The sequence below is a fragment of the Arachis duranensis genome, chromosome 9, assembly GCF_000817695.3.
Source record: "Arachis duranensis cultivar V14167 chromosome 9, aradu.V14167.gnm2.J7QH, whole genome shotgun sequence".
Classification (NCBI taxonomy): Eukaryota; Viridiplantae; Streptophyta; class Magnoliopsida; order Fabales; family Fabaceae; genus Arachis; species Arachis duranensis.
Window position 1 is genome coordinate 88,122,211 of NC_029780.3, and position 10,293 is coordinate 88,132,503.

General features: G+C 38.4%; 1 non-coding gene across 1 annotated transcript; it reads left to right on the forward strand.

Annotated features, from left to right (window-relative positions):
* The first annotated feature begins 2,401 nt into the window (after positions 1–2,401).
* Positions 2,402–2,509, forward strand: LOC127741992 (small nucleolar RNA R71). Its single transcript, XR_008003179.1, has one exon. It is a non-coding gene; the product is annotated as a small nucleolar RNA R71 (small nucleolar RNA).
* The last annotated feature ends 7,784 nt before the right edge of the window (positions 2,510–10,293 follow it).

The following is a 10,293-nucleotide window of genomic DNA, read 5'->3' on the forward strand; positions in this document are numbered from 1 at the left end:
TTGAATTTGAAAGTAGGTGGGGTTTATGGGAAAGAGTGGATGGATGTGAGTGGTAAAGAGGTGATGGGGAAGAGAGATTTAAGGTGATTGGTGAAGGGTGTTTGGGGAAGAGTGTTATTGACTTGTGTGAAGAGGAGAAAAGGTGAGTTGAGGTAGGTGGAGATTCTGTGGGGTCCACAGATCCTGAGGTGATCCTATGGGGTCCACAGATCCTGAGGTGTCAAGGATGAATCATCTCTGCACCAATTAGGCATGTAAAATGCCCTCTACCTGCAATCCTGGCATTTAACGCCAGACTGAAGCTTGTTTCTGGCGTTAAACGCCCAAATGTAGCATGTTTCTGCTGTTTAACGCCAGCCTGATGCTTGTTGCTGGCGTTAAATGCTAGCTTTCCTCAGGGTGTAATCCTGGCATTTAAACGCCAGATTATTGCTTGTTTCTGGTGTTCAATGCCAGATTCATGCTCTATTCTGGCGTTGAACACCAGCCAGATGCTCCTTACTGGCGTTTCTCTTCCTCCAGGGTGTGCTTTTTCTTCTGCTGTTTTTGATTCTGTTTTTAATTTTTGCAATTGTTTTGTGACTCCACATGATCATAAACCTAATAAAACATAAAAGAACAATAGAAATATAGATAAATAAAAATTGGGTTACCTCACAATAAACGCTTCTTTAATGTCAATAGCTTGACAGTGAGCTCTCATGGAGCTTCACAGATGTTCAAAGCATTGTTGGGACCTCCCTACACCAAACTTAGAGTTTGAATGTGGGGGTTCAACACCAAACTTAGAGTTTGGTTGTGGCCTCCCAACACCAAACTTAGAGTTTGACTATGGGGGCTTTATTTGACTCTGTATTGAGAGAAGCTTTTCATGCTTCCTCTCCATGGTTGCAGAGGAAGATCCTTGAACTTTAAACACAAGGTAGTCCCCATTCAATTGAAGGACTAGCTCTCCTCTGTCAACATCAATCACAGGTCCTGCTGTGGCTAGGAAGAGTCTTCCAAGGATGATGCATTCATCCTCCTTTTTCCTAGTCTCTAAGATTATGAAATCAGTAGGGATGTAAAGGCCTTTAACCTTCACTAACACGTCCTCTACCAATCTATAAGCTTGTCTTATTGACTTGTCTGCCATCTCTAATGAGAATGTGGCAGCCTGTACCTCAAAGATTCCCAGTTTCTCCATTACAAAGAGTGGCATAATATTTATACCTAACCCCAGGTCACACAGAGCCTTCTCAAAGGTCATGGTGCCTATGGTATATAGTATTAAGAATTTACCAGGATCTTGTTTCTTTTGAGGTAAAGTTTGCTGAACCCAAGTATCTAGTTCACTAATGAGCAAGGGAGGTGCATCTTCCCAAGTCTCATTACCAAACAACTTGGCATTCAGCTTCATGATGGCTCCTAGATATTGAGCAACTTGCTCTTCAGTTACATCTTCATCCTCTTCAGAGGAAGAATAGTTCTCAGAGCTCATGAATGGCAGAAGGAGGTTCAATGGAATCTCTATGGTTTCTATATGATCCTCAGTTTCCTTTAGATTCTCAATAGGGAACTCCTTTCTGTCTGGGGGACGTCCCATGAGGTCTTCCTCAATGGGATTCACGTCCTCCCCTTCCTCCTTGGATTTGGCCATATAGACAATATCAATGGCCTTGTACTCTCTTTTTGGATTTTCTTTTGTATTGCTTGGGAGAGTACTAGGAGGAGTTTCAGTGATTTTCTTACTCAGCTGGCCCACTTGTGCCTCCAGATTTCTGATGGAGGACCTTGTTTCAGTCATGAAACTTAAAGTGGCCTTAGACAGATCAGAGACTATGTTTGCTAAGTTAGAGGGACTCTGCTCATAATTCTCTGTCTGTTGTTGAGAAGATGATGGAAAAGTCTTGCTATTGCTGAGCCTGTTTCTTCCACCATTGTTAAAGCCTTGTTGAGGCTTTTATTGATCCTTCCATGAGAAATTTGGATGATTTCTCCATAAGGAATTATAAGTGTTCCCATAGGGTTCACCCATGTAATTCACCTCTGCCATTGCAGGGTTCTCAGGATCATAAGCTTCTTCTTCAGAAGATGCCTCTTTAGTACTGTTGGATGCATTTTGCCATCCATTCAGACTCTGAGAAATCATGTTGACTTGCTGAGTCAACATTTTGTTTTGAGCCAATATGGCATTCAGAGCATCAATTTCAAGAACTCACTTCCTTTAAGGCGTCCTATTACTCACAGGATTCCTCTCAAAAGTGTACATGAATTAGTTATTTGCAACCATGTCAATGAGTTCTTGAGCTTCTGCAGGCGTTTTCTTTAGGTGAATGGATCCACCTGCAGAATGGTTCAGTGACATCTTAGAGAACTCAGATAGACCATAATAGAATATATCCAAAATAGTCCATTCTGAAAGCATGTCAGAAGGACACTTTTTGGTCATCTGCTTGTATCTTTCCCAAGCTTCATAGAGGGATTCACCATCTTTTTGTTTGAAGGTCTGAACATCCACTCTAAGCTTGCTCAGCTTTTGAGGAGGAAAGAACTTAGCCAAGAAGACGATGACCAGCTTATCCCAAGAGTCCAGGCTATCTTTAGGTTGTGAGTCCAACCATGTTCTAGCTCTGTCTCTTACAGCAAAAGGGAAAAGCATGAGCCTGTAGACTTCAAGATCTACTCCATTAGTCTTAACAGTCTCATATATCTACAAGAATTCAGTTAAAAACTGATAGGGATCTTCTAATGGAAGTCCATGAAACTTGCAGTTCTATTGCATTAGAGCAACTAGTTGAGGCTTCAGCTCAAAATTGTTTGCTCCAATGGCAGGGATTGAGATGCTTCTTCCATCAAACTTGGAAGTGGGTGCAGTATAATCACCAAGCATCCTCCTTGCGTTATTGTTGTTGCCATTATTTTCGGCTGCCATCTCCTCTTCCTTTTCGAAAATTTCTGTAAGGTTGTCTCTGGAATATTGTAATTTAGCTTCTCTTAGTTTTCTCTTCAGAGTCCTTTCAGGTTCAGGATCTGCTTCAACAAGAATATTCTTGTCCTTGCTCCTGCTCATATGAAAAAGAAGGGAACAGAAAATAATAATAGGGATCCTCTTTACCACAGTAGAGAGATTCCTTTATGTGAGTAGAAGAAAATAAGAAGAAAATCCAAACACATGTAGAGGGGAGAAGAGGGTTCGAATTTTGAGTAGAAGAGAAGTGTTAGTAGATAAATAACTAAAAAGAAGAAGATGAGAGAGAGAGAGAGAGTTTTCGAAAATTGTTTTTGAAAAATGGTTAGCGATTTTCGAAAATTAAGAGAAGAAATAAAATTAAAATTAAAATTTGAAACAATTAGTTAATTAAAAAGAATTTTTGAAAAAGAGAGAGGAGTTTTCAAAAATTAGAGAGATAAAATTAGTTAGGTGGTTTTGAAAAAGCTAAGAAACAAACAAAAAGTCAATTAGTTAGTTGAAAAAGATTTGAAAATCAATTTTGAAAAGATAAGAAGTTTAGAAAAGATTTTGAAATTAATTTTGAAAAAGATATAATTTAAAAAAAAGATATTTTGAAAAAATATGATTGAAAAAGATATTTTGGAAAAGATTTGATTTTTAAAATTAAAATTGATTACTTGACTAACAAGAAACTAAAAGATATGATTCTAGAATTTGAAGTTTGAACCTTTCTTAACAAGAAAGTAACAAATTTCAAATTTTTGAATCAATCACATTAATTGTTAGTAAAGTTTTTGAAGTTTTGAAATAGAGATAAGAAAAAGGTTTTGAAAATCAAATAAGAAAAATTTCGAAAAATAATAAGAAAAATGAAAAAGATTTAATTTTTGAAAAAGATTTTGAAAGGATAGGATTTTTAAAATTGAAATCTTGACTTGACTAACAAGAAACAACTAATTTTAAATTTTTTTGACTAAGTCAACCCAAAGATTTCGAATTTTTTGAGTAAAATAAGGAGAAGATATTTTTTTATTTTTGAATTTTTAATGATGAAAGAGAAAAACACAAAAATGACTCACAACATGAAAATTATGAATCAAAACACATGATGCATGTAAGAACACTATGAATGTCAAGATGAACACCAAGAACACTTTGAAGATCAAGATGAACATCAAGACTTATTTTTGAAAAATTTTCAAGAAAAGAAAAACATGCAAGACACCAAACTTAGAAATTTTTAATGCTTAGACACTATGAATGTAAAAATGCATATGAAAAAACAACAAAAGACACAAAACAAGAAAATTTAAAGATCAAACAAGAAGACTTGTCAAGAACAACTTGAAGATCATGAAGAACACATGCATGAATTTTCAAAAACTGCAAAAGTTTTTTAAAACATGCAATTGACACCAAACTTAAAAATTGACTCAAGACTCAAATAAGAAACACAAAATATTTTTGATTTTTATGATTTTATAATTTTTTTGGGTTTTTTGAAAATTATTATTATTTAAAAAAAACAAAAATAAAATAAAAAATTTTTGAAAGATTTTTGAAAACTTTTTGAAAAGAAAATTACCTAATCTGAGCAACAAAATGAACCGTCACTTGTCCAAACTCAAACAATCCCCGGCAACGGCGCCAAAAACTTGATAGCCAAAATTTTGATTTACTCTTTTTCATAACTTGAACAATTCTTAGCAATGGCTCCAAAAACTTGGTGCACACTACTATGGTTCAGTCACATTCTTCACAACTTCGCACAACTAACCAGCAAGTGCACTGGGTCGTCCAAGTAATAAACCTTACGTGAGTAAGGGTTGATCCCACGGAGATTGTTGGTATGAAGCAAGCTATGGGCATCTTGTAAATCTCAGTCAGGCTGATTCAAATGATTATAATGGTTTTCGAAAATTATGATAAATAAAGTATAAAATAAAGATAGAGATACTTATGTAAATCATTGGTAAGAATTTCAGATAGGTGTATGGAGATGCTGTGCTCCTTTTGAATCTCTATTTTCCTACTGCTTTCATCCAATCATTCTTACTCCTTTCCATGGCAAGCTGTATGTAGGGCGTCACCGTTGTCAATGGCTACTTCCCATCCTCTCAATGAAAATGGTCCAAATGCTGTGTCATAGCACGGATAATCATCTGTCGGTTCTCGATCATGTCGGAATAGAATCCATTGATTCTTTTGCGTCTGTCACTACGCCCAACAATCGTGAGTTTGAAGCTCGTCACAGTCATTCAATCCCTGAATCCTACTCGGAATACCACAGACAAGATTTAGACTTTCCGGATTCTCAAGAATGGCCGCCAATAATTCTAGCTTATACCACGAAGATTCTGGTTAAGGAACCCAAGAGATACACGCTCGATCTAAGGTAGAACGGAAGTGGTTGTCAGGCACACGTTCATAAGGACGGATGATGATGAGTGTCACGGATCATCACATCCATCAGGTTGAAGTACAGCGAATATCTTAGAATAAGAATAAGCATGAATTGAATAGAAAACAGTAGTACTTTGCATTAAAACTCGAGGTACAGCAGAGCTCTACACCTTTATCTATGGTGTGTAGAAACTCCACCGTTGAAAATACATAAGTGATAGTCCAGGCATGGCCGAATGGCCAGCCCCCCTGAAGATCTAAAATCGCATACACTGACTAAAGATCAATGAAAAGACGTCTAATACAATAGTGAAATGTCCTATTTATACTAGACTAGTTACTAGGGTTTACAGAAATAAGTCTAAATACAGAAATCCACTTCCGAGGCCCATTTTGGTGTGTGCTTGGGCTGAGCTTGAGCTTTACACGTGCAGAGGTTTCTCTTGGAGTTAAACGCCAAGTTGTAACGTGTTTTTGGCGTTTAACTCTGGTTTGTGACGTGTTTCTGGCGTTTTACTCCATAAAACAGCATGGAACTGGTGTTGAACGCCAGTTTGCGTCGTCTAAACTCGAACAAAGTATGGACTATTATGTATTGCTGGAAAGCTCTAGATGTCTAATTTCCAACGCTGTTGAGAGCGCGTCATTTGAAGTTTTGTAGCTCAAGAAAATCCATCTCGAGTGCAGGGAGGTCAGAATCCAACAGCATCAGTAGTCCTTTTTCAGCCTAAATCAGATTTTTGCTCAGGTCCCTCAATTTCAGCCAGAAAATACCTGAAATCACAGAAAAACACACAAACTCATAGTAAAGTCCAGAAATGTGAATTTTACATAAAAACTAATGAGAACATCCCTAAAAGTATCTAGATCCTACTAAAAACTACCTAAAAACAATGCCAAAAAGCGTATAAATTATCCGCTCATCACATGTCATACATACGTAACTAGCATGCGTGCGTACAACCAAGGCAAAAAAGGCATATCATGCGTATGTAAAAGAAGGGATTTAAAAAGAATCATGCATATGCATCAAGCATGCGTATGCACAACATCCAGTTCACGTCCCACATAAGATTTTTTATGTGCAACGCCTAGGAGCAAATAGAAGGCCAAAATTAAAGGTACTAAAAAAGCCACGTTCAACTTGGGACACTCTACGTCCCACATGATCAGGGCAAGGAGTGAATTGAATCAAGATTGGGCCCTACGTGTGATAAACTACTATTTTATGGTTTATATTGTGTTTAATTGTGTGGTTTTGTCATGATCCTTACCCACTTATTCATTAATTTAGCATGCAATTAGATTTCCTTCCTAAATTTAGTACATGTTTGAAAATTGCTCCCTAGAGACCTTAATTATTTAATTTTAATTCTCCATTATTCCATTTGATGCCGTGATCTTTGTGTCAAGTGTTTCAGGCTTTATAGGGCATGAATGAGTTGGAGATTGGAAAGGAAGCTAGCAAAAATGGAAGGAACACAAGAGTTTGAGGAGATAACCAGCGAGAAGTGACGCGGTCGCATGGCTCATGCGACCGCGTGAAGGAGCGCAAATCGCAGTGCCACGGCCGCATGGCTTACGCGGCTGCGCGGATTGGAAAGCGCAAGCGACGCGGTAGCGTGGACGACGCGAACGCGTGGCGAGGAAAAAGCGCAAGCGACGCGTCCGCATGGATGACGCGATCGCGTGACATGTGCGATCTGCATAATCTGCAGAATTCGCTGGGGGCAATTTTTGGACCTTATTTCGGCCCAGTTTTCGGCCCGGAACAGCAGACTAGAGTCAGAGAATATGCAGAAACAAAGACATTCCATTCAGTAGTTTTTTGGAGATCTAGTTTTCTCTCTTAGGTTTTTCTCTCTAGTTTTTAATTTTAATCTTTAATTGATCATAGCATTGGAACATTGAGAAGAGTTATTTCCTCATCAAGACTTCATCACTCTAGTTTGTCTTCTTAACTTGGTTCTATTCTTCCATGTTCCTTGTTTTTGTTCAATTTTGTCATTCAGATACTCTTATGATTATTTAATGCAAGGATTATTTCTTTTTCATTCAATTTCAATTTCAATAACTACGTTTTTTTTATTCCCTTTCATGTTTTATGGATTTATTATTTACAATGCGTGAGTAGTTTCATTACTTGATGGGGAATTGATTAAAAAGGAACTCTTGAGTTGGAAGGATTGAAAGAAAATTTGTAATTGGGTTAACTGTTGAATTACCATCCTGTCACCGACGCCAATCCCTTTGAACTAAGTGGGTTGTAACTTGTGAACAGATCCAGTAATTCAACTTGTTTGACTTTCCCTTACCTAGTAAAGGATAACCAAACAGAGAAACCATTAATTATAAATTAATCTTAAAAATCACTCCATCAATGATAGAGATCCCAACCAATCAATTCCCAGTCAAGGCTTTTATTCATATTATTTAACATCAATTTTTGGCGCTGTTGCCGGGGAGTTGCAATAGAGTGCTAATTTTATTAATTAGAATTTATTTATTTGCATTTTCTTTAATTTTGCTACTATGAGCTGTGTGTTTCTTCTGTCAAATGACACGTTCACTTCTTGATCTGCGCTTGCTAATATTCGATCCTGAAATTGAAAGAACAATTTCACGAATAAGGCGAGAACAACGCAGGTTAATCCGCTCTGAGGGTGGATTTGAAAGTGAGTCTGAGGAAGAAACCAGCCCCTGTTCTACTGATTCGGTTGTTTCTCGTGCAGAAAACATGGCAGCTAGGAGAGTTACCATCCAGGAGGAAGGAGCCCCTGATTTTACAATGCAACCGTTTCAGGCGCATCATCCAGTGGTAGCTACAGATTTTGAAATAAAGACCGCACTGCTAAATTTGATGCCCAAGTTTCATGGCCTACCTGCTCAAGAGCCTATCAAGCACTTGAGAGATTTCCAGGCAGCCTGTTCTACTGTCAGGCGTGATGGCACTGATGAAACTGCAATTCTGCTGAAAGCTTTTCCGTTTTCTCTTGAAGAAAAAGCAAGAGAGTGGTACTACACTCAACCTCTAGCAAATTTATCCAACTGGGATACACTCAGAAAGGAGTTTCTAGAGAAATTCTTTCCATCTGAAGTTACTGATAAACTGAGGAAGGATATCTCTACCATTGTTCAGGATGACAATGAGACTCTTTTTGAATACTGGGAGCGCTTCAATAACCTTCTGGAAGCATGCCCCCACCACATGATTGACAAGATCATGCTACTCAGCTATATCACACAGGGTATGAGGCCCCAAGATAAGACCACATTGGAAAGTGCCAGCAATGGGTCTATGAAGAAGTACAAGACCACTGATGAAGCTTGGCAATTGATCAGTGATTTAGCTGAATCTACTAGGAACCACAGACAGAAGCAAGGCCGTTCAAAAGCCGTTGCAGAAGTATCCTTTAGCAGAGAGACTGTTGCTCTAACTCAAAGCATCTGTGAAATGACCAACTTGCTAAAGCAAATGCAGTTAAATCAACAAGCTCAACAAGCTCAACCTCCTCAACCGCAGCAAAACCAACAGCTAGTCCCACAAAGAATTTGCAGAATCTTTGCTGATTACAGCCATTACACTGATGAATGCCCGCAGCTCCAACAAGAAGACAACATGGTGGCATCCACTCACAACTTCTATGACCGCCCCAACCAAGGGTACAATCAAAGTGGAAATAATAACCATGGATGGCAAGACAATTCAAACCAGAATTGGAGGGACAACAATAACAGAGGAGGCAGAGATAATCAGGAAAATCAGAGGTGGAATAATAACAATAACAGGCAGCAAAATCAACCTTACAGAGCACCTCACCTGAGGCAAAACCAAGGACCACCGAACAATCAGCAGCAGACCTCTCAATTTACTCATTCTTCTGTATCTTCTAATGAAGATTTATTACAAGCTTTTGAGAAGAGACAACTGGCCATAGAAAGTACCATCTAGTATTAACGCCAGTCTGAATGGTCTCACCTCTACTCTGCAAGCTTTTATGACACAGCTTGGCTCAGCACCAAATTCCAATAACCAACCTTCAAGCACCACTGAAATTCCCTCTCAACCATTACCCAATCCAAAGAGAGGTATTAATGCCATCACCCTGAGGTTTGGAACCACACTGCAGGAGAGAAATCAGGAGGAACCAAGCTCACCAGAATACGCCTTAGCTGAAGAGGTGGTGGAAATTGAAGATGTTGAAGAGGAAGAGGATATTCAGGACATAGCTGAAGAAGAGATAGCTCAACCACAAGAGAAAGTACCAAAAAGCGCAGGCACCACAATAACCACCATTCCCATTCCATTTCCACAGCTTGCAAGGAAGCCCAGGAAGCAGCTGGAACCTGATCCTAAAATGGTAGAGATCTTCAAAAAGGTCGAGGTAACTGTTCCCCTTTTTGATGTTATTCAGCAAGTACCTAAATATGCAAAGTTTCTAAAAGACTTATGTATCCATAAAGACAAAATTAATGAATTAGAAACTATTCCTTTAGGTAGTTCTATATCTGCTTTAATGGGAGGATTACCTGAAAAATGTAGTGATCCAGGTCCTTGCATAGTTAGTTGTACTATTGGTGGTGTAGTAATTTATGATTGCATGTGTGATTTAGGAGCATGTGTCAGTATAATGCCTTTGTTCATATATGATGTTTTGAGGCTCTCTCCCTTAAAAAGGTCGGTAACTCGTTTTGTGTTAGCAGATAAAAGCATTATTACAGTGGCTGGAGTTGCTGAAGATGTTTTGGTGAACATTAAAGGGCTTACATTTCCCACTGATTTTTATATCTTGGAGATGCCCCATAATGATTTAGATAAGCCATCATCGATCTTACTTGGAAGACCATTCTTGAAGACATCAAAATTCAAGTTGGATGCTTTTTCAGGAACATACTCCTTTGAAATAGATGGCCGCATAGTGATCTTCAATCTGAATGGAGTCATTGACAATCCC